The sequence below is a fragment of the Balaenoptera physalus genome, assembly GCF_965194825.1.
Source record: "Balaenoptera physalus genome assembly, chromosome: 8".
Taxonomy (NCBI): domain Eukaryota; kingdom Metazoa; phylum Chordata; class Mammalia; order Artiodactyla; family Balaenopteridae; genus Balaenoptera; species Balaenoptera physalus.
Window position 1 is genome coordinate 80,671,028 of NC_138887.1, and position 23,394 is coordinate 80,694,421.

Genomic DNA, 23,394 nt, shown 5'->3' on the forward strand with positions numbered 1-23,394 from the left:
CATTTTGCATGATCTGTCCATTGGTGTAAGTGAGGTGTTAAAGTCCTGCAGTATTACTGTGTTACTGTCGATTTCCTCTTTTATAGCTGTTAGCAGTTGCCTTATGTATTGAGGTGCTCCTATGTTGGGTGCATATATATTTACAATTGTTATATCTTCTTGGATTGATCCCTTGATCATTATGTAGTGTCCTTCCTTGTCTCTTGTACCATTCTTTATTTTAAAGTCTATTTTATCTGATATGAGTATTGCTACTCCAGCTTTCTTTTGATTTCCATTTGCATGGAATATCTTTTTCCATCCCCTCACTTTCAGTCTGTATGTGTCCCTAGGTCTGAAGTGGGTCTCTTGTAGACAGCATATATATGGGTCTTGTTTTCGTATCCATTCAGCAAGCCTGTGTCTTTTGGTTGGAGCATTTAATCCATTCACGTTTAAGGTAGTTATTGATATGTATGTTCCTATGACCATTTTCTTAATTGTTTTGGGTTTGTTTTTGTAGGTCCTTTTCTTCTCTTGTGTTTCCCACTTAGAGAAGTTCCTTTAGCATTTGTTGTAGAGCTGGTTTGGTGGTGCTGAATTCTCATAGCTTTTGCTTGTCTGTAAAGCTTTTGATTTCTCCATCAAATCTGAATGAGATCCTTGCCGGGTAGAGTAATCTTGGTTGTAGGTTCTTCCCTTTCATCACTTTAAGTATATCATGCCACTCCCTTCTGGCTTGTAGAGTTTCTGCTGAGAAATCAGCTGTTAACCTTATGGGAGTTCCCTTGTATGTTATTTGTCATTTTTCCCTCGCTGCTTTCATTAATTTTTCTTTGTCTTTAATTTTTGCCAATTTGATTACTGTGTGTCTCGGCGTGTTTCTCCTTGGGTTTATCCTGTATGGCACTCACTGTGCTTCCTGGACTTGGGTGGCTATTTCCTTTCCCATGTTAGGGAAGTTTTCGACTATAATCTCTTCAAATATTTTCTCTGGTCCTTTCTGTCTCTCTTCACCTTCTGGGACCCCTATAATGCGAATGTTGTTGCATTTAATGTTGTCCCAGAAGTCTCTTAGGCTGTCTTCATTTCTTTGCATTCTTTTTTCTTTATTTTCTTCTTTACGGTGGCAGTGAATTCCACCATTCTGTCTTCCAGGTCACTTATCCGTTCTTCTGCCTCAGTTATTCTGCTATTGATTCCTTCTAGTGCAGTTTTCATTTCAGTTATTGTATTGCTCATCTCTGTTTGTTTGTTCTTTAATTCTTCCAGGTCTTTGTTAAACAGTTCTTGCATCTTCTTGATCTTTGCCTCCATTCTTTTTCCGAGGTCCTGGATTATCTTCACTATCATTATTCTGAATTCTTTTTCTGGAAGGTTGCCTATCTCCACTTCATTTAGTTGTTTTTCTGGGGTTTTAACTTGTTCGTCATCTGGTACATAGCCCTCTGCCTTTTCATCTTGTCTATCTTTCTGTGAATGTGGTTTTTGTTCCACAGGCTGCAGGATTGTAGTTCTTCTTGCTTCTGCTGTCTGCCCTCTGGTCGGGAGTATTTTCAATAGTAGCCCCAAATTGAAAATACCTTATTGTCAATGATTAGGTTAAAGTTGAATGAACCAAATGTACTAGTATCAGTATGCATACATTTTGAAAACATAATGTTTTGTGGAAAAATCACGCTCAAGAAGGATATACACATTGTGATATCATTGGTGTAAAATTTAAAATATAAAAGAATAGCACTTATTGTTCATGGATACAATTATATGTAGTAAGTAAAAATATGAAATTATTATAAATAATACTCATTTGCCTTTGGGACTTGGAATTAGGGCTGCAGAGGATTGAGGAGAATTTCTACTACACCTCTAATGTTTTCTTTCTTTTAAAAACCTAAAATAAATATAGCAAAATGTTAACATTTGTTAATTCTGAATGCTGGTTACATAGCTACTTGCTGTGTTACTTTCTGTTCTTTTCTGTTTGAAATATTTCATTTTGAACAGAAGTTTGAGTTACTTGCCCAGGGATACAGCTAGTACTTGGTATTTTAGTTTCAATATTTTGGTTTCTTTACTTTTTATTGTACAAAAGTTCTTAATGTTTATAATTTCAAACTGAATTCCTTCCATTTTTCCTAAGTTTATTTATACTTTAAAAGTGACTTGGTTTTTAGTCTTCCACTCCTGAAGTGTATTCTTTGTTTGCATTCTACACACCTTTCTCCTTGATCCCTGAGAATTTTGGTCATGAATATTAAACAAAAAAGAATTATAGAGTCAGTTTTCATTAGGAGAACCTTTAGTGTAAGAATGAAATACAAATTTCCCCTTATTGTTGACACAACTCTGAGTTAAGCTTGATTGCTATTCAATGAGCATCACCCAGGACTTCAAAAGAAAAAAAGTTTTCTTCCCTTTTACTTGTCAATCAAATAACAGTCACATTTATTGAGCATCTATCAATAATGGCATACCCAGTGCAGTGTGTCAATTTTAGGGCGTTGTGAAGGGCCAAAGAAATATAGAGCAAGGACTTTTCCTGCACTTGAAAAAGATGACCTTTACTTTTGTTCGTCTATAAAAAGCCTTCCCATAGCTAGGAAATAGCAGAACTAGAAGGAGCTAAGGAAGCACTGATTATTAGCATTTTGAAAGAAAAAGAAAACCTTTCTCCACCAAGGGCCAGCCTTAGAAACTTCATCCCTGATTTCCCAGACCGAGTTTAGACCTCTTTCTCAGTGCTCCCTAGCTCAGGATTGGGACTCAGAGGAGGTTCATCCTACATTCCTTGTAACTCTTACCATGGCTCTGTTAAGTGTTAAGTGCCTGATTACTTGGCTGTTCCCTGCCCAACATGTAGCTCCATGAGGGCTGGGACTCCACCTGCCTTGCTCAGTGTCCTGGCCTCACACATAGTAGATGCTCAATGCATGTTTGTTGAGGGAGGGACTGAGTAAATGAAGCATATAGTAAACTCTTTGAGGCACATAGCAAAGTCTTTGAGGAATGCAGCTGTATTTTCCATACAATGAAATCACCATGAAAATAGGAACAAAATTAAATTTACCAGCAGCCTTGATAATAGGAGTATTTTAGAGATACACACATTAGAAGATTTCCATCATTGTGAAAGATTTGTTTTTAATACTCTCAGACATCTTTAGTGGGGATGGGGATGGGAAAATGGATCAGGACCCAATATTTTGATTTTTTTTACAAAAGGGAAATTAAAAGTATGCTCTGCAAAAACTTAAGACTGAGCTCTCAAACCACTGGATTTATCATTTTATTCTGAAACTTCTAAGGAGTGAGAACTCAAGATTTATCCTCAGATGATAAACATAACCTCTGGCTGTGGCATAGAGGATGGGTGATATATTGTACCATCCCATTCTGAAGCTACAACCTCTCCCTTTTCTCTTCCATTTAACTCCTACTCATCCTTTGGTCTCAGCCCCAGTTATCAGTTTTTCAGAGAATCCAACCCCAATTTCCAGACCAGATTCACTCCTTCTGCTCAGTTCTCTCGGCTCTATGTCTCTAATCACAGCCTTCATCTCAACTGTGGTGATGAGTTGCTTGATTGTGGACCCAGTTTGGGAGTGTCATTAGGACATAAGGGTGGGATCATATTTGTCTGCGTCATTGCTTTATTCTTAGCGTTAGGAGTATAGTAGTTAATAAATACCATATAAGTGTTTGGGGAATGATGGATAGATGCATAAATGGTCAATAGGTGAACGTGACAGAATGTAAGTGACAGAGTCATATTATTATGGTGACAACTTTGAATCTTATTTGAATTCTAATTTATCAATAAGCAAATTATGAATTTGTATATTGAAAATATTATTAGAAGCATATTACTTGTGATACCTCCCAAAGCTGATTTCACTATACCAGTGAATGGGTCACTAGGACCAATAACCAGTCTCCGAATGTCTTTAAATACTCACTCCTATGAGTAAAAGATGGTTTGAACACATATCCTTTATAATACATATTTATATTACACATATATATTTATATATAATGTACATATTACACACATATGTGTAATATACACATACACTACACATATATTACAGTATACACATACATTATATCATATATAATTACATATGTATTTCAATATTAGCACATCACGTACCTTATAAAATATGAAAATGTAAATTAAAATAAGGTAGCATAATAGTAAATATAAACAGAAGTTGTTTTTCCCTCCTTCTACTCTGATGGACTGTCTTCAGGCCCAGCCTTGTTTGAAAGCAGTGCTTTGAAGGTAGGGGCAAGGCTCTAGACTGCTGCTTCTCAAACCTGGCTGTGCGCAGAAATTGCCGGGAGAGCTCCAGGTAAATTACACTCCAGGTGAAGTGGTGATTCCTGGGCCCCAGGCTCCACCTTCAAGATTCTGATTGAGTAAGTCTGGGATGGAGCCCGATTCTTCCATTTCTACCTAGCTCCTGGGTGATGCTGAAGCTGCTGTACACTCAGTAGCTCTGTTCTAGATCGGTACTTCTCAAACTTGAATGCACATTCAAATCCCCAGAAATCTTGTTAAAATATAGAATATGGTTCAATAGCTTGGGGTAGGGCTGAGATTCTGCATTTCTAAAAAAACTCTTGTGAGGCCTCAGGTGAGGCCAAGGCTGCTAGTTCAAGTAAAAGGACCATGGGACAGAGTTCAGCTGGACCTTCAGCCCCTTAGTGAATTTGCCTGCATACAGTGCCAGGCCTGCAGGGCAAAGCCGTGAGAAATAGAAGCCGGTTTGGTTGGAGAGAAAGCCTTGCTAACAAGAAACTTCTTGCAGCCCGTCATTTGCCCTTGACTCCTTCATTCTTCCCTTAAAGAAGTCTGGTTTTGCAGTGACCTTTAGTTGAAGGAAAATTGTAAGTAAAGGGCTTTGAGGGAGAAGATTACAGTTCCTTCTTTGAAGTGTTTCTAATAATAACCAAGATTGTTCATTTTTCTGAGTTATGATATATGTACACAGGGATGGTTTTCATCCAAGGTCTTAAATAACATTTGCCTCAGCAGTTAACTGATTCTTGTGCAAAGGTTAATGGGCAAATAGAACGTTCTTAGAGTTCATAGAAACTCTTCCAATCAGTTTTTATACTTATATTGCATTCTTTAACATCAGAATTCTTTCTTTAGAGAATATTGCATAGATGGATACAATTATAAGAGCTCAATGCAGACCAGTATTTCTAAAATTAAGTAAAATTATTTTAGTGCAAATTTAGGGGGAGCAGGCTTATATTTTGACCCCATAATTTTATTTATACAACAGAGGTAGAAGAAAATCATCAGACTATAATGTGCTCTCAGCACTTTTAAGGTTAGAAAAGCTATTTAGCTTGGAGACAATTCTAAAAATCTTAGTTGCTCTATTCTAAAAAAAGTGAGTTTATTGATTATGATGATTCCTGTGGAGAATTACGGGCTAGCGCGATCTGTGAACACTAAGAATAGGGCCTCCTTAGCTGTGTTTCATTGGAGTCAGTATCTAGACCAAGAATCAAGATCTGCTAGTGATGAGGATCAGCGTCTGGGGTTCTCCATCCGAGCTGCACCAGGGAGTCACCTGGGGGTTTGTTGATACTCTGGCCACATCTGGGCCAATTAAGTCAGAATCTCTGCCAGTTGTGGCCCCCAGCATCAGAGTTGTTTAAAGCTTCCTGGTGATTCTAAGGTGTAATCAGGGTTGAGAGCCAGTGGTCGAGAGGCCTGGGTTCTCTTTCACTTCGAAATTTCGCTTTGTAGTCTCCTGAATTATGGGTCTGGCTGCTTCTGCATTTGAGCCAAATTCACAGATTAGTTTTAAATCTACCTTTCCCTGCAGTTCTACATTCTTCTCCATTAATTCAACACTTTCAGAATCTCCTCTAGCTATTCTTTAATTTGAAAGCATAATTTCTTCCTAATTTCCAGCTAATTAATGTCTATATTAGATTTTTTTTGTTTGTACTTAAAGAAATACGTGTAGGCTTCTCATGGGTTGAAACTATACTTTTAATCTATTCTCTCTCCTAGGAGGTTGCGAAACTAATGTGTCTTCTCACTTAATTATCCATGCTCCCAGTGCCTAATTTAGTGCCTAGCACATAGAAGGTCTCAGCAAATATTTGTTGAATGTATAAGTCATTGATTTTTCTCTCTCCTTTAACTCTCATGTGCAAACATTCAGCCATTTTCTGAATCGTGTTGATGTAAGCCCTTAAACATATCTAAAATCCACTGCCTTGGTTGCATTAGTAACCATCATTGCCTTGGTGCAGACCGTCATCATCTCTTTTTTTTTTTTTAATTTTTATTTATTTTATTTTATTTATTTATGGCCGTGTTGGGTCTTCATTTCTGTGCGAGGGCTTTCTCTAGTTGCGGCAAGTGGGGGCCACTCTTCATCGCGGTGCGCGGGCCTCTCACTGTCGCGGCCTCTCTTGTTGCGGAGCACAGGCCCCAGACTCGCAGGCTCAGTAGTCGTGGCTCACGGGCCCAGTTGCTCCGCGGCATGTGGGATCTTCCCAGACCAGGGGTCGAACCCGTGTCCCCTGCATTGGCAGGCAGATTCTCAACCACTGCGCCACCAGGGAAGCCCCGTCATCATCTCTTTGTGCTTCCACTTTCTCTCCCTCCTCCCTCAAGTGCATCTGTCCCCGACTATTGACACAAATTCTGCCTCTATGCCCAGTTTCCACTATGCAGCCAAAGAGATTTTTTTTAAGTATTTTCTTTAAATTTATTTTTTTGATTCTTATCACATTATTAATACTTACAGAATACAGAATTTTTAAATATGAAATAAAGTCAACTATATTATGTGAGGAAATCACTCTTCATTTACACAGGTATGCACATTTTGTTGTTTGCTTCATATAGATTCTGCATTTTTAGTCTTCTGTGACATTGACTTGTTAGTATTGTGAATTGAATTTTTATGTACAGTGTATTTCCCAAGCAGTTATTACTGGCATTTAGTAAAGCTGTTTTTACAACTTATTTTTTTGAAGTTCCCTAGTTATAGACAATCATATCATTTGCAAGTAAGTATAATTTTGCCCTTTCTAAAATCTATGTCTATTGTTTGACTTCTTGTGTAATTTTAGAGGATATAACTTTAAGAATACTGCTACTTAATAATTCTGGCTCCTTAAATTGAGATAGATGCTGTTCATTGTATTAAATAAGCATTCTTTTATTTCAGTTTTACCATGTTTAAAATCAGGAATAAATGTTTAATTTATTACACATTTTATTGCATCTGTCAACATGAATATATAGTTATTCTTGTGTCATCTATTAATGTGAAAAATTATATCATTAAATATCTTGATATCAAACGAACCTTGCATTCCTAAAACAAACCCTGCTTGGTTTGATATGTTATTCTTTTAATGTACTGTTGGGTTCTATATAATTATATTTCATACAGTATTTTTTGCCCTTATAGTTGTAGATAGATAGCCTGTAGTTCTCTTGTCTGTGTTGTCTTTGTTATGATTTGGTGAAACTACAGCCCTCCCCCACATATATGCAACCACTCATGTCATATAAAGTTATTTGTAATTCCCCAAATAGGTAGTGTCATTTCAGGGCTTAATGGCTTTATATTCGCTATTCTCCCTGCTAGCCTTCCTTTCCTTGTTTATAAAACTAAAATCATTGGTGATTATTGGTCCCCCATTCATTGAAGTTTTCTCAAGTATATTACCCATATTCCCAACTCGATTGATCATTTTCTTCTCTGATATCTCCATGTCCTTTCTTCATATCTCTATGGTAATGTTGATCGTATAGTATCAAAATTTTGACTCCTCATCTTTAAATCATCAGTTCTCAGCACAATGTGTAGTAGGTGCTTAGTAAATGCTAGGTGGATGAATGAGTGACTGAAGGAAACTCATACCTACATGTACCTTCCCTTACTGCAGGGCATCCTGGGAAGTACTGGGGGCTGCTCTCAGTATACCACAGAGAAATCAGCACACACAATCCTTTTTTTTTACATTAATTAATTAATTAATTTTATTTTTGGCTCCACTGGGTCTTTGTTGCTGAACGCAGGCTTTCTCTAGTTGCCGCGAGTGGGGCTACTCTTCGTTGTGTTGCGCAGGCTTCTCATTGCAGTGGCTTCTCTTGTTGCGGAGCACGGGCTCTAGGCGTGCGGGCTTCAGTAGTTGTGGCACGCGGGCTCAGTAGTTGTGGTTTGCGGGCTCTAGAGCACAGGCTCAGTCGTTGTGGCGCACGGGCTTAGTTGCTGCATGGCATGTGGGATCTTCCCGGACCAAGGCTCAAACCCATGTCCCCTGCATTGGCAGGCAGATTCTTAACCACTGCGCCACCAGGGAAGTCCCAGCACACACAATCTTGGTGTTTCTTTAAAATGGCCTGTCTCTGGTTCTATGCAGGATCCCAAATCATGCATTTAAATTATTCAACCTGTTGCGTTACTTTAACGTGGCATTCATGGTGGCAGGGCATTATATTTAGAATAATGGAGGACTGGATGGAGGAGACAGGACTGGTTGGTCATTCTTCTGTTTTTCTTTCATAAAAATGTGTCCGTCCATCTAATGGGAGTGGGAGCATTCTTCATCCCAAAAATGTTTATTGAGCACCTGCTTTATGCTAATGAATATGCTAGTTGCTGGGGATTTAGCAGGAAATTAGATAGACAAGGTCCCTCATGGAGCTTACATTCTAGTTGGGGAGAGCAACCAAAAATAAACTGGTAATCAACTAAATAGTATAATTTCTGATTTGAGAGAGGGTGGTAGAGTGGGAGCGGGGGTTATTTTAGATACTGGTGGTTAGGGAAGGAATGTCTGAGAAGGTAATAGGTAATATTGGCCTGAAAATTGAGAAGGCATGAGCCACTCCTCTTCAGTGAGACTGGAAGATCGTTCCAGCCAGAGGCAGCAACAAGCTTGGCTAAACTAACACACACAAGCACAATAGATGCACTCTTAAGAAGTCGAAACAATTTGAACAATTTTACCGGCCATGATCTGCCTATTTAAGGAAAAGAAGGAAGTCCAGCCCGGGTGGAAGGTAGTGAGCTAAGGCTGGTAAATAGAGACGAGAATGTAAAGCAGGAAGGGCTTAGATCATCAAGGGCATGTGGACCACGATTAGGGCTTAGGTAGATTGTATTTTTAATGTGATGAGACATCTTTGGAAACTTTTGATTAGAGGAGTGCTATGATTTGTTTTATACTTTTAAAAGAAAATTTGGCTGCTGTGTGGGGAATGAAGTTTATGTCCCTTTAAGTATTATTATAAGAAGTAGTTGCACAAAAATACTTAACTGGCTGCTGTATCCCGAAGAAGGCATATGATGATATCTGTGCATTAACTGGAAAGATATGGGTGAGAAATTATAACTTTTCACTGTTGAGTCATGGTAAAATCCTTTTTGACCATTCTTTTCTGTCCTCTTTCCTCCTATATTCTTCCCCAGTGTGTGATTTTCAACCATTACCTTTATATGTGCTATTCACTTTTTTTCACCCTTTAAATTTCTTCTTCCACACAATAGCCTCATAGCATCATTGACTGCCCCAAGAGTAATCAGTCATGTTGCTAGATTTTTATGCACCTGGAAAGAGATAAAGAGGAGCATATGTTTTTTTTTTTAAAGCCAAATTGCATACTATGATTGACTGAGCAGCATTATTAGGAGTCATAAAACATTAGGCAGCCGAGCCCCGAGGTACTTGCAAAGGTGGCAGTGAAACAAAGCAACCTTTAAATTGATTTAGCAAAACACTTAGTTACCATTTCATGGTAGGCAAAACAGTGGTAAATGTTAAAGGAGGAATCTTCCTAGGACATTATGAAAAATAAAGCTAGCATAAACTCATTGGTTGCTGTCAGCACTCTTTTATGGTGTTTACATGAATGTTGGTAACAGAGAATGAGAGAACTTATTTGTGGCTTTTGGCTGACGTTGGAACACATCAGTAAGGATGCTCAAGTCTGTCTGTAGCCATGGTGTTAACTTTGTCTTGTAAAGAATCACATTTTGTTTACTGGACAATAAGGAACACTCTTGGCTCAACTCCTGACTTCCCTCTCAAACATCTGTTAAACATTTTTACTGGGTGCAGTGGTGTGCTGGAGCTGGCTTGTAGTGGCTCTCTAGAGCCAAATGTTAGCATCTCTTCCCAACTCCATGTTCAGTCATCAGTGATGTCATGTTGGTAGCCTGAAAGCAGCTGTAGTGGGAGAATTTACACTACGGCAATTGGCATAGGCTGCAAATTTCTCTCTTCCCCACCCCCCAAGAGCCAGTTGCTACACATTTACCATCACTCACTGCCTGAACGTTCCTCCAGAAACTCAGCGTGTTCTGTTGTCTCTCCTTCTTTCCACTATCTCCTCCTCCTCCTGCATTCCTCCTATTTGTTGATAGACTTTAAACCCAGGCTGAAATCTCCAGAGGCACTTTTTGATCCTTTCTTTTCCCTTTTGCCCCAACATGAAATCCTTTTACAAACTCTGCAGATTGTATTCCTCCTATCTCATATGCTTTATATCGCCTCTCACTTTCTTCTGGTGCTCCCCCAGATCGGTCCCTGGTTGTGTCATTTTTTCTCTCGTGATCCCTAGTTGAGTCATCTGCAATAGCTACTTAATACCCCTTTTAATCCCCCATCTCCACCTCCTCAGCCCATCTAACACACTGTTATCAGCTCATTTTCCAGAGGTATACTTTGTATTCTATAACTTTTCTGCTCAAATTTATCAGTGACTCCTCTGGTTTCCAAATTAGGCTCATACTTCATAGCTTGGCATACAAGGCAGTCCATTATATGAGCACAGCCTACCTTTCCAGCTGATTTCCTGTCATTTCTGTTCTTCTTCTTGATGCTCAAGAATCCCTACATGGCACACGTGGCATTTCAAACAAAAGTACTATTTCTAAAATACGAGTTTTCTGAAAAGCCCTTTCTTCCACTTTGCCTGGGTCAAACTTACTCTTTCTTTTAAGATGTTACTCAAGGGATGCCCCTTCCTTGAAATCTTTTATAATTTCTTCTCATTCCCTGTCCTCCAAGACAAAATAATCTCTCTCGCGCAGTTGAACTCCCTTCCTAATACTGTACTGCTTTTTATAGCACTCATCGTTTTCCTCCTTTCATTACAATTTATTTTAGCACATTATGTAGTTTGGAGTAGAAACCCCATCTTTTTCATCTTTGCCTCTAACTTGGAGGTGAGCACAATGCCCTCCCTGTTCAGTAGAGATTTGTTGAAAGAATAAACAAAATGGAAAGAAGTTTTATACTTAAGCTGGACATTCTCGAGCTGGTAGGCGTAAAAGGAAATAAAAGCACAGCAAGTGGAAAATGGTACAATAGGAATATTTCTGGAAGTCCCTCCAAAGTTAGTTTTTAAGTGGAACATTTTTATTTTTCGTAATGTATTTAGAGAAGATATATGGGCTCTGGAATAGAAAAGAATAATTCCATAGTCCAACAGGAGGTAGAATCTGAGCAAGTGGGTGGAAGTTACAGAACACATTTTCACTTAATATATAAGAAAACTTCCTGAGAAACAGAAGCCTTAATTGTCTATCACAGGAATGAGATTCCTAAAAAGCTACTGAGCTCTTGTCACAGACAGGATGCAGATGTATGACCATCTGTCAGTGATGTTATAAAAGGAATTTCTGCAGGGAGTAGATGTTTGCTAAGTCTTTTAAGACTCTTGAGTCTGTGAATCTGTGACTGTTTATGAGTCATCCAGCCTATTGGTAGGATTTTTGAGCACTCATTTTCTTAACCAAGATGAGTTTCCACAGTGCATGCTATTAAGATTTTTACTATATAGTTGGGAGCATTAAAATATTTAGGAAGAAAGCATCTAGAAAAGCCCCCTGTCATCCCCAAAAAAACGGTTCTAAATTTCAGGTCCTCCAATTTGGGGAAAATGTTCCATCACTAACTTTAGATCATAAAATTTAAAATTAAGGTCTAGAAAACCTGCTATATTATCTCTTTCTCCATAGGAGCTAAAGGCCGATATCACCAGCACTAAATTTCTGCCTAATTAAAAATTTGGCTTAGTTTTATTTCACTTCGTTTGCCATGGGTCCCCAAGGGCGTGGCCTGAGAGAGAGCAGAACTGTCACTCTCCAGAGGTAGTACTCTTGCCCCTTGTCTGGACTCCTTCTTCACCTGGAAACACCATTTGCTAATTTCATTCAATTCTACCACCTTCTTTGCTAGATATTTGCATTGCATCATTAGTCTTCATCCACCTGCTGATCTAGAAGGTAAACTTGGTTTTTACCCCCTCCCCTACTGTGCCTTGTATAAGCATAGGGACTTTTATGGGGTTTTTTCCCAGGAATTTTCTTCAGGAATTTACTAGCAACTGTAAGTGAAGAAAAGGACAGTCTTTCTCTTGCATTCTTGACCCCGTTCTCACCTATTTTCTTCATGACGTTACTCTCCCAGTTACCTAACCCCCTCCATCACTTTCACTTCAACATCTTCTCTTGGATGTCTTTTTCCCTGGTGCAAAACAAGTTCAAGTCTCCTTGATCCTAAGACACACACACACACACACACACACACACACACACACTATACTTGGCTTCCCTTCAAACTATTGCCCCATTTCTCTTCTTCCCTTCACTGCCAGCCTACTGAAAGAACGGTCTTCAGTCAGTGCCTCACATATCTTCCACCTTCAGTACATGTCACGATGATTTCTGTACTCACCACTCCCATGAAACTATTCCTGCTAAGGCCATCACTCATCTCCCAGGTGCCTAATCCAGTGGCCAGTTCCAGATCTTCTTCCCCTTGGCTGTGGGTAATACTGAAATCCACGGGATGCCCACTCCTCCTTGAAACTCTCTCAGGCCATTTAGCCATCTGCTTCTCATTGTTGACTTAGCAGTCATTTTATCTGCACTTGACTATAAAACATTGATAAATGATTCATTTGGAAAAATAGGTTTTGAGCATCTACTCTCGACCAGGCACTGCACCAAGTCTGGCAAAAGATGGTGAGCAAAACCTGCCCACTCTGGAGAGTAGTGGGGTGGATGGAGGGAGGCATGAATCCCACAAGGACATGGTTGCAGGCTGTGACAAGGGCCATTCAGGACCACCACGAGAATGTTTAGTGGCATCCTCATCTAGTTTGGGGATCTCGGAAGCCTGCCCTGAGAAAGCTTTTTGCCTGCATAAAAGGAGGAGGAGGAGTTTTTAACCAGGAGAAGTGGGGAGAACATTCCAGTGGAAGGAATAGCATGCACTATATTAGGCAGTGAGATGTAAGGGAGAGAGCACGGACCCAGCATTGCTACTTACTGAACAGTCTGATGTTAAACAAACAAACAAAAAACTACTTGACCTCTTTGGGTCTTAGTTCTCTCTTCTGTTAAAAATTTTGCAGTCATAATTATATGTGCTCATATTTGCAGTGCACGTGGCATGTAGCAGGTACTCAGGAAATGTTGCCTCACCGCAACCCGAGCATTGCAGGGCCTTTAAAGCGATTTCTCCTTAGTTGCTTCTAGGAAATAGGCCTCGCATTCCATCTCTCTGGGGCTTATACAAGGGTGCTGTCATTCCAGCAGAGGGTGGGGAGCTGGTGAGGAAGCGGTGGGCCCAGGGTGCTTATGATTTGGGTTTGGGGAATGTCTGATCCCTAAACCTCTTTTCTGTGATTTGAGAGTAGCTGCGTGCCATCCCGCATTGATGGGGGTGAGCTCTCAGGAAGGACACTTCTCCTGTTAGGTCTGGTGGACTGTGTTTCCCTTGTGCAGCCAAGCTGCACGGACTATGGAGTGCAAAAAGCCCTTCCTTGCACGGTGATTGGATGTGAATGCTAGCTGATGGTGGAAGCTCTCGGCGGATGCTTGATGAAAGGCACCCAGAATCTGAAAAAAGTTCCCCGCCGCGCAGCCTCCTCCAGGGGCGGCCGCCACTGCCGCCCTTTCATTAGCGCACGTAGTAGAGGGTTTGTGGGGCTTGGCAGCCGTCCACTGCCTAATGTGAAAAAGGCCCTGGAAGCATCGGCCCCTTTGAAGCAGCTGGGCTGGTGGCGGCTGCTGCGTGTGGCTGGGGTGTGGCCTCCAGATGCTGGACGCCTTCGCTCTCGTGGATTAGCCTCGCCGCCCTTGTGAGAAGCTCTCGCGATAGCTGCCCTCTCGGCGGGCAGGCGCGGTCCAGACAGGCAGACCCGTCCCGGAGCTGCAGGGGCTAGAAGTCCCCAAGAGCAGAGGCGAGGGGATGCCACCCTAGAGCGCGAGAGAAGAGAAAACAGCATGCCACTTCCCACACCCTCCTCACTCAGCATCAGCTGGGCTAGGACGCCAACCCCGGGGTTTCCGCCTTGGCCGCCTCTCACCTTCATTTCCGGGTGTGGATGAATTTCTCCTCTTTAGGGACGGCGGTGGTGGGAGTGGGAGTCTCTTTTCTCCCTTACTTTTCATGAGAAGCCTATGAGAGATTATACAAGGGAAACTGGCATAGGAAGGGGAAGGACTGTACCCCAAGTGACACAGCTGGGGCCTTCACCCGGGGGTGGTGACTCCACAGGGCTCCTTGCCTCCTCCTGCTGACTCCCCGCGACTCCCTAATAGCTGTCCTGTGGGAGCACCTGTGCGGGCACACTTTCCTCTCCCCGGGCCCAGAGATGAGCAGGGGGTCCCGGCAGCGCAATTCAAGGAGGCTTCCTCTCCAGAGCCGTCCTGCACTTACAGGAGCCCCAGGCTGAGCCTCCTTAATTGTGCTGCCTGTTGCCCGCTGCCTTGCCCAGTCTTGTCCTCCTCACCACACCGTGAATGTCTCAGATTTAGAGCAGGGTTGCTTTGTACACAGCAGGCACTCAACTAGTGTTGGTCAAGTTGAATGGAACAGTTTCAAAGATGATGTGTATCTGTCTGTGTCGGGGGAGAAATATGATGAGACGGGTCACCCCAAAGAAGAGATATTGAGATTTTCTGAGTAAAGAGTCCCCTCTTGTTCCTGGAGGGTCTTTCCACGTATGAATATCACCTAGTTTTAGCCCATGTTTAGACATAGTCATGAGTACTGGTACTGTAGGGACCTGCTTTTTTACTAATGAAGAGGCAGGAACATGGATGAATATTGGCATCACGCTGGCATCTTCGGCCTCAGATTGTGTTACCGCCTCAGATGCGGGAGAGAGTTTCTCCCCTGCTCACGTGAAAGGTCTGGTACTCTTTTGTACTTGAGATTTTTTTGTAAAAACCAAAGTATGTGAAGCTAGATGCAGTGCATAAGGAAAATGAGATGTTACAAAAAATGGAAAAGCTTCTGGTCTGTTACCGTCGGTGACCCACCTCGCTTGCCCTCCTGGCAGGGTGCACCTCCAATACCCCAACCCCTGCCCGCGCCGCGCAGGCACCCCGCGTAGGCGTTCATGATTATGCAGGGATTTAGTCCACCAACCAGCCTTACGATTGTTTTACAGTGAGCATGGCAGTGATGGGTTGGACGTGTTTAAGAGAAAAGTGATTGATTTTCTGACAAGCAGCCATTTTTATGTTCTCTTTTATCAGCCAGCCTCCCCCGGAAAAGTGAAGGGTAAGAAGCAAATGCTGGAATAAGAATTACGGTTACTTGACGCTCTAACTCTTGGCCACTAGAGGGGGGTAGTGACCAGGCTTCCTCTCTCATGTGATGAATGTGAGACATCTTTGCCCAAACTGAAATGAGTGACAACTCAGCAATTGTCTGTTCATCAGCTTTTCCCTTCGTGGAGCCAGTGTTTCACACTCAAGCAAAGGTCGTTCATCTTTCCGAAGAGGAGTATTTCCAACCATGTTAGTGTGTATAGAGTCTTTGGCTTTGGCCCCTTTAAAGTCGTAGCGCCTGGGTGTGGGGCAAGTAGAATGGTGTACACACCTTCCCCGACCCTAAGACACAAGAAAACTTAACTATGGGCATAGGAAGCGTAGTTTCCACATATGATCTGATATATGGCCTTATCAAGGGAGAAAATATTTTAGGTTCCAGAACATGCATTATGGTCGTTTGGTCTCTGTTCAAAGCAAGTGTGAGGGACTCCTGTTAAAATTGGCATCTATGGAAAATCATAAGCATTTCTACCCTTTCAAGGAGATCTCTGTGTCCACAGACACCTCTTATTCCACCAAAACAATCGCTGGCTTTAGAAGGGTGTCCGAGGCTGATGCCCATTTCTGGAACTCCTACGCAACACGCTAGTTTCTGCCGTGTAGGTCATGGCATTTGCCTCCTGGGGAGTGTTATGAGGATTAAAGCAAACAGTATTTTTCAGTGTCTGGAGGATGTAAAATAGGTGCACATGTAGCGTCCCTAGGTTTTAGGTTGGAAGTACGTATACGTAGGCCATGTGCACACGACAGGAACAGAGTCCAGCTAATCAAAGGGGTTCCTTGTGAATAATTATCAAAATGGTTTGGTAGGTTATTTCCCTGTTATTTTGGTAGTTGGATTTTTATTCTTGTCAAGGCAGGAAGAGAGCAGTTACAGAGGGAAGGACCCTGAAGGCAAGAAGATGAAAACACACGGGGCCGAGTGGGGAGCTCAGGAAGATAGTGGAAGAGTCAGCATGGGCACCAGCACACTCACGGAGTGCGTGTCACACCGAGGAGTTAAGGTTGGAGATTATGACGATTGGAATGCCTAAAAGAAAGAAATGCCTTAACAGTAGACCTGCCAGGCTATTCTGTGAGGAACGAGGTCTTCAGGAGCAGGCTCTGTGACTGCCTGTCAGGGACTTTTTGTTTTGCTTTTTAACATTGGAGTTTGGGTCACATGATTGTCAAATCTCAGATCTGGTGACTTGGGCTTTTACTCTGAAAACCCTGTGCCCTTATAGTGTTGAGGAGAACCGAGGTAGCCACTGCCGAGTTATGCTTGGGATTGTTTTCTTAGGTATAATGTGACATGGGTATGCCTTCTGACCGTGGCTATTACCTCTAGAGTAACTGGAAACTCTGGGCTTTTCCTGGGGCCCCTCTCTTTGCCTGGAATTTCCTTTTCTTCATTCTCTAACTAAACATGATTCCACAGATCCTTCAAGACCCAGTTCCTGCGTCTCTCCTACTCTGTGAAACCTCTGGACACCCTGCCCGCCCCTGTGGAATTAGTGGCTCTAGCTGCCCATTGCTCTAGCTGCCTGCCCGTTATAGCAGGCATTACGTCATTAAGAGTTTGGTTTTTAGTATCTGCACAATTTCCCCTTCTCGGTACGGTGCATCTCTGTTCATCTCCATGCCTCTCTTAGTGTCTGGAACAAACAGGGCTCAATGAATTCATTCTTCACACTAAGGAGTGGGCTCAGGGTCCAACAAGTGTGTGTGTGTGTATGTGTGCGTGTGTGTCTTTTGGTGGTGGTGAAAGCTGGACTGCAGATAAATTCAGGATCCACAACCAGAGAAACAGCTGGCCTCCCACAGTCTCCTGCCCTGTCTCCTAGGATAGAGTTCATGAAATGCACAAGCCCATCCAGAAATGCCTGACCTTGCTGTACTGGCCTGGCAACCCCAGGCCGCCTGGAACCAATATTTAAGCCAATATTTGCTTTCAGTTATTCTCACCCATAGTTAAGCCATGGTAGTGCCAAACTGTGGCTAGCCCAGGAAGGGTCTGCAGGGGGCAGCAGGGACTCCCTACTGGCTGGCTCTGCAAGTTTGCCCCGCCCTCCCATTGACAACTCACTAAAGCAATCGCATAGTTCACAGTATTGAATCTTTGGGCCCTGTTTTTTAGGTCAGAGTGTGTTTTTTTTTGTGAAAGTGTAAGGGTGCCCATATACTGTAGTACTGAGGAGAACCGAGGTAGCCACTACCGAGTCACGTGTGGAGTTGTTTTCTTAGGTATAATGTGACATGGATACTGACCGTGGCTACTACCTCTGGTTACTTCCATGTAACTCAGGTTAGGGAGGTCAAGGCAGAATTCAAGGGTTAAAGTATACGTGAAATTTTAAGTAGGCTCTTGGTAGCTAAACACATTCTGTCCATCTAACCAGGACTCTGTCTCACGTAGCCTTTCCCATCGATTCCCAGGCACTAACAAGCCTGAGATGCCTTCACTTGCTTCTGTGAACTTTCCAGATATACAGAGCAAGGAAAGCCATAGGACCCCAGTGTGGTTTTCTAGTCATCTTCCGGTCTCGTTCTAGTGTTGCTTCTAGGGAAGCCGACCTCCAGATTAAACAACATAGCCCAGCCAAAGACCCTTCCTGGTGGCAGAGGGGAAAGCCGGAGCTCTGACTCTGGCTCCCAGATGGGGCTGGCTGCTGTCACTCCTGGCTTGCCCTTCTGTGTCCCCAGAAGCAGAGTGTGGAGAGTTCCCAATGGTTCATATATCTGTCTTCAAAACTGTGTTTGGGTAGCAAAGTCATGAGCACTTGCTTCTGTCTGGCAGCGGTGGCCCTCATGCCAGAAAAAACACAGGGAAAATCACTTGGTATGCTGTTGCTAAGAAGCGGAGAGGTGTTGGATGTTTTGATTTTAGCAGCATTGGAGGCTTGCCTTTTTAGTAACAAGAAGAGCTATAGGTTGTTCCTACAATATTGGATATGTGCTTTTCCAAAAATATGTCATGAATGCAGAATTCTCTCATCAAATCCTTTTTTCCACCATTCATTAAATTAAAAAGAAATCCTCTGGGATACCGGAGAGGGGTGCAAAAAGTTCAAAATGAAAACGACGGCGGAAAGGTTCTTGTAGAAGCAGCTTCGTTCCTAGGTGGCCGTGGCCAGCAGCCCACATGCCGTGGCCATGTTAGGCAGTGGCCAGCAAGTAGGGGCAAGGATGGATTCATGCCCTTCAGATATCGGTGTCCAACTGTCTGACCCTGTGCAAGCTGTGTGAAGGTTATCAGGCCATTCTCATCCACTTTTGATGATTCACTGAATGTTTAATGAGCTGTGTGTGCAAGGCACAATGCTTGGCTGGATGAGCGAGATACAGTCCTCCCCCTGAAACAGGGAAAGAGGTAATTAGGATTCAAAGGGTCTGCGCAAGAATAAAGGTGTGGAGGGGATAAGACCCAATAGGAAGGGGATAACTTTTCTTGGGCCAGTCAGGGAGCACCACGGAGGAATTTGAACTGCCTTAAAGGATAGGCATCTGACTTTTCCAGTGGAAAAGACAAGGAGGCACATTCAAGGCAGGAACAGCAAGGCAGAAGGAAACCTGAGGGTTAATAAGACACTCATATGTGACTGGATAAAAGAATGAGTGGGGAAGAAAGAGGGATGATCTAGATCGCTAGGGACCTTGACTTTTTGAGGCCAAGAAATTTGAACTTTTTCTGTAGGTGCCCGGTAAGACACCAGGAGTGAACTTGATCTTACTCTCACTACACCTATAAATCCCTCTGCGGAGGACAGGGGTGGTTTTCCAACATAGATGGAGCTGCATACTTGGTACCACCGTCCAGTACCAGTAGGGCTTTCTGCAGTGATGGAACTGGTATAAGTGTCCAATATGGTGGCCACTAGCCGCATGTGGCCACTCAACACTTGAAATGTGGCTAGTGTGACTGAGGAACTGAGTTTTAAATTTTATTTAATCGTAGTTAACTTAAATTTCCATTTAAACAGCTTCATGTGGCTAGTGGCTACTCTCTTAGAGCTTTTCAGGAGGCAGTGGTTGTAACTTGAGGGAGGGAAAAGAGATGAGGAGGGCTCCCCGGCAGATAAATTGTGATAAGTTGTATTTCAGGGAGGGAAGGGACCACAGATGGGCTCTGATACTCGTACTCTGCTGGGTGCTATGAGGAAAAGCCTTCAAAGGGTCTTAGTGACACATGGCACACGTACATAAAATGGTTAGAGAAGGGAGGCAGGTGGTGTGACAGAGTGCTGGCAAGCACGGCATCAGCTCCCTGGGACCCTGCAGTAGCTCTTGGTGTCCTCTTTCCATATCTCTGCACCATGCAGCTATGCAAACCCCACAGAGCAAGAGTCCTGCCTGCACCTCTCTGCTGTCAGGAAAGATGCCAAGTGCAAGGAGGATAAATCAGAAAAGCATTTCTAGATACATGAATTAAAAGCTCCTGCGACAGAAAGTGTGCTTTAAAGGGACTGCACAGGCCAGTGCTCTTTACCTGCAGAGCATTCCTGGTAAAGCTTAATTGCAGTGCAACCTGTGTTTTCCCTCTGGAGCAATGGGTGGCGGTGTTTTCTGACCAAGAACTCAGCATCAAACAGAACATGACTGACAGAATAATGCCATGAAAGCAGAGAAGCCAAAGCCATAAATCTCAGTAACTACTGAAAGTGATAACATTCTGCTACTGATTCTGTAAAATGAATATAAATGTAGATATCGGTGAATACTGACTAAGGAAAGGACCATAATCTTCCATTAACATATAAAAATTCAACTCCCCTGTGTCATAAATTAGATTTTCCTCATGCTGAATTATTAAGTGTGATAAACAGGAATTGAATGACAATAGTTTTGCCCCTCCCTGAAATTTGAAAGGCATACGAGGATGCTTTTATTTTCTCTTAATAAATTCCTTTGTAACCAGCAGAAGCATGCATAATTATTCTGTTATCCATTCCATCCTCCTGGATGTCAAGTTCACAGCATCAGTAGATCAATGACGTGGAAATCTGAGGACAACATAAAGTGAATCAAATCACAGCCTATGTCAGGAGCCCCCCACCCCCACCCCCGATCCACAGATTGGAAAGATTTTAGCTGGAGAAGTATTTAATAACTAAGATCTACAAACAGAAACTCTGTTTTTCTCCCATTCTTTATTTTCTCACTCTAGTTCCTAAATTTGGAATTAAATATTAATATGTCCTATGTCATTCTTTTTGTTGTTTAAAAAATACACTGTGATTTTTATCTTTTTAGAAAGGTGATATGTGTTCATTGCAGAAAATATGGAGGAAAATAAAAAGAGCCACCACTCTGAGTTGACTGTTATGAATATTTGGGCGTATCTATTTTCAGTTATTTTTGTTTTCTGTGTGTGACCACACAAGACTGAAACAGTTTTGCTCTTTTTCAGTTAATCCTTCCTGAACATTTTCTAGCATTTTAAAATATATTTCCTAAACATCATTGTAATATCCATAGAATATTTCATCATAGAGGTCACCTAAATGTATCTAACCAGGCCCCTATTGTAGGCAATTTAGGTTATTTCTTTTTCTTTTTCTTTTCTTTTCCTTTTTTTTTTTTTTTTTTCATTTTAATAGCATTGTGCTGAAACCCCTGTATATAAAGTCTTTGTCCACATGCGTTACTATTTCCTTAGATGTGGAATTTCCCTATCAAAGGATAAGAACATTTCTTAGGGCTACTTATAAGTATTGCCAAATTGCTCTCTAGAAAGATCTTCTAGTGGTGTTATGAATATGAGTGTTGAGATTAGAAAGACCTGAGTTCAGTCCTGGTTTTGTGGTTCCGGGTCTGTCATCAGCCATGTGACCCTGGGCAACTTGTTAGCATCTCCAAGCTTCACTTTCCCTTTCTGTTAAGTGAGCTAGTAATACGACCTGCCTCGTATCCAATTCTGTGTGGAGTAAATGTGGTAATTCATGTAAAAGCTGAGTAGAGCAAAATGCTCAAGAGCTAACAGTTTTACACTTTTCCAGCAGAGTATGCACTGTCTATTTCTCCATTCTCTCACAAACCCTGGGCACAATTTTGCATAAAAATCAACTTGACAAATGAAAAAAGACATAGTTTTAACTTCTTTGACAAAACACATCTTTCAAGCCTTTAGAAATATGTGACATATTTCAAGTCAAGGGCTGACTTTGACAAACGTCTTTCCCTCAAATATTGTTTCTCATGAGTGGCAATAGAATAAGTAATAGAAGAAGCCCAAATCTTCCTTAGTTTTAAAGAGTAGCTATATAATTGATTGTGTCTGAGGGCCCAGAGCAGTCTGTCGGTGGGGTTGAGTACGTGTACGTAGCAATTATTAAGTATGTGCTTAGAACATTTTCTCTCAACCGTCTCAGTGAATTGGATTTAGCTGTCCAGAATTTATTTTAAACTGTATAAATAGCTTCATAAGACAACTGGAAGAAATAAAGAGAAAAGAAGGAAAACGTTGGCCAGCAATCCCTTCACACAAACAAGTTAAATTCTGTTTGTTGACTGTCCACAAAATTTTACAGAATTGCATTAGACATTCTTTCAAAGCAGAGGGTGCATTTCCTCCTGTCGAGATCTTTTCCATACAAGTACCGTCATTTTACCAGGCCCACGAGGTGCCATCCCACTTTTGTCACGTTAGTGGGAGCTGAGTACAAGGGCAAGAGACCCATACCCCTGGGCCAGGAAAGAGGGTGCGTGACAGATGTGAAGCAGAAGTGGGCTTGGAGGGTAGGACCGGGACAGCTGAAAATGTTGCTGTGAAGTCTGAACATGAATGTGACCAGTGTGGGTTAGTCTGAAATAAAAATCGAAACAACAAAGGAAACGATGTTGAGGAGGGTTCATACTCAGACATTTAGAGGCTGTTTTAAGAACAGGCTTTATTTGGCTTTTCTTGGAAGCCTGAGGCTCCACATGAATTTAAAGACACAACATGTGTGTCTAATATTGGAAAGGCTTTGCTGGTGAACACAATTTCACAGGTTTTCTGTAATACAAGTGGAGAAGGTATTAAGAAATACAGTTTTGATTATTACAGAGAGAAGAGAGCGTAGTTTTTTTGTCCTGATTATTGTGTCTTAAGAACCAGGCATCAAATGATCTCTCATTGGATGAAATGGAAGCACTCTTGAGGCTTCAAATCCATTTCTCTTTTATTCCAGTTTAGTTTCCATTTCCCAAGGCTGTGCCCTTGAGTGTTGAAATGTAATAACTTTGAGGGTACTCGGTGAGTATACTGATTCTTTAATATGGTTTCTGCCATTTAATTCTTGTTCAGAGCAGGCAGTGCACCAGTTCCACCCAGAGCTAGCAGGTTACTCTCTGTAATCAGGTATGTACACGTCTCACACCAAGAGGCAATGCTCACATAGTAACATTGGATGACCATGTCCTGATCACTTTTCAAGATCATTGGTGCTATTTCTAATCTTGAATATTATTTTTTTCTGCTTCCAGCCTTGAATTAGATTCTGTAAGGAAAAGGTTTTGCTGAACAGGGTATGAAAAAAATAAGGGTAGTCTAATTTTATCAGTCTTGGGCATCTTGCATAAAATGTTAAGTCAAAATTGTTAGACAGTAAACTTGCTGGAAGATGAAGACGAGGGTGGTGGTATGCTATGACAAAAAGAGCGCTCATCTCGGGAGGCGTAATTTAATTCACTCTTTTGTCACTTATTAATGTGACTTTGGGCCTATCTGTTCATTTGTAAAATGAAGTTTTCATTTATAAAACAGGGACTGTGCTACGTCCTATTTAGCACTCAGTGACAGACTGCATGTGAAAGTCCTTTG

At 41.9% G+C, this 23,394-nt stretch overlaps 1 protein-coding gene across 3 annotated transcripts in view; it reads left to right on the plus strand.

Moving 5' to 3' along the window:
- Positions 1–23,394, plus strand: part of BMPER (BMP binding endothelial regulator) — a 255,137-nt gene that overhangs the window by 219,364 nt on the left and 12,379 nt on the right. The window lies entirely within an intron of this gene.